The sequence below is a fragment of the Crocuta crocuta genome, unplaced genomic scaffold (genome assembly GCF_008692635.1).
Source record: "Crocuta crocuta isolate KB4526 unplaced genomic scaffold, BGI_CrCroc_1.0 scaffold213, whole genome shotgun sequence".
Classification (NCBI taxonomy): Eukaryota; Metazoa; Chordata; class Mammalia; order Carnivora; family Hyaenidae; genus Crocuta; species Crocuta crocuta.
This window is the reverse complement of record NW_027529442.1, coordinates 2022539-2024413: the sequence shown is the minus strand read 5'-3', so window position 1 is coordinate 2024413 and position 1875 is coordinate 2022539. Positions and strand designations below refer to the sequence as shown.

Below are 1875 nucleotides of genomic sequence, written 5' to 3'. Positions count from 1 at the left end.
TTATGCTTTCACACATGATATTATGACTTTTTAGACATTGGAATTGATTATGCACTTAAACATGTGGAAATCTCCTTAATCTTTATAAATATAAACTTCTTTTTTGGATTCCAGAATGATGTGTAAGATATTCAAGTAAATACAAGAGTACTAATTCTAAGATATGCAGCAATAATATAAATGAAATCCGTGTGTGTGTGTGTGTTTTAATGGTAGGACTAGTTTATTAAGCTGCGCCTTAGTATAAGCATTAAGGCTTGCCGCTGGTGCTCTTAATGTATAAAACCCAGACGTTGTGCCAATTCTTCCTGAACAATGACACCAGGGAATTGACAGCTTAGTGGATGTGTGCAAAAGCCCATCATCTATCATCTTCACATGGCCAATGGTGCTGCTAGACACAACACCTTCTTCATCTGGAATTTGATCGTGGATTTCACTTCATCAACTTTGGCCACCATGTTCTCATTGTGGGTCAGTAAAGAAGGGAATTTGCCAGTCTTATTCAGGCTTGGGCCCAGAATTCATGGGATCTGCTTGATCAAAGATTCCAAAACAAAAAGACATCATACTTCTTGGTCAGGTTCTTGATTAATTTCTTATTCTTGCTGGATTTCTTTTTCTTCAGTGCTTCAATGTCCATGTGGGAGAAATCCACAGTTGTGGCCTCATCAAGTGCTATTGCTTCCCCACAACACAACAGAGAAGATGGTGTAGGGAGTGTATTTAAGCCTGACAGTGCCCAAGTAGCACTATCCTTTTGAGAGCTATAATTCTTCAAGTTTATCTGTAGCTCCATGATGTCCAAAAACTCCTGGTATTTCCACCGGTTCAGGTGTAGGACTTCCTCCACTGCCTTGTAGAGGTGTCACAGGAGACTGCATACCACGGTAACTGAGAAAGAGCAGACTCTCTCTCTTTTTAAAAATTTATTTTTAATTTATTTTTTGTCATTTGTCATTCTTTTGTAAGTGATTAAGGATTATTTTAACAGGGGCAAAAGAAAGATAAAATCACCTTTAGAGGTAAAATAAAGCATTTATTGCACATACTAGACACTTTTGAGAGCAAAAGGGGGCGCTATTGAGTATTCTAGAATAAGAGCCATAAATCAGAAGCATCCTAGATACTAAACTGAGATACATTATCACTCCACTTACAAGTTGATTTCAACTTTGTTAGCGGCTGAGCAAGCAGTAAGATAAATTGAAACCAAATTCTCCAGTGTTAGAGTAATCTCCCCACTGAGAAAAACTATAAAATATCAGTAAAATTCAAAATAATAGCTGTTCAAAGCCATTAGATAATAATTGAGGTGTCCAAAACTTGAAGGACCAGCATCTCAAGAAGATGGGGAAAAGCATAAGGTGAGTCCTACATGTATGCATGCTTTCGCTTTTGGAACATTTGTTCATTTCCTTGTGGGGCATAGAGACTGAAGAGAGAGCAGAGATCTAGAGCTTGCAGCTCTATCACTAGGATGGGAAACACGAATTTAACTTCAGGCCTATTAACATAGTCAAGACTTATGGAGCCAAGATCCTGAAGAAACGGTAATTTCAGAGAAGAGATCAGGCATTCTGTATACAATTTCCACTCAAATGAAGAGAAAGGTGAAGCAAATCTATGTGTGCATTGAATTATCTATTCTATCCTAGAATCAGACCTGAAGCTAGTTCCTTACCTGATTCCTAAGCTGAGCATGAATGGAGTGAGAGCCTAAGAAACCCAGAAAAAATTAGCTGCTATGAAGTTAAAAGGCTAATCAGAGATTTGGTGACCTCACATTGCTAAAGAGAGACAAAAACTATAATTTAGAACCTACCAAGGAGGAGAGATCTCAGTAAATTCCCCAGGTTTTAAAAATAGACTTCT

The 1875-nt window shown here is 37.8% G+C and overlaps 1 pseudogene; it reads right to left on the bottom strand.

Annotated features, from left to right (window-relative positions):
- Nucleotides 1-250: 250 nt before the first annotated feature.
- LOC144228421 (large ribosomal subunit protein uL1 pseudogene) lies at nucleotides 251-868 on the bottom strand (annotated as a pseudogene).
- Nucleotides 869-1875: the final 1007 nt, after the last annotated feature.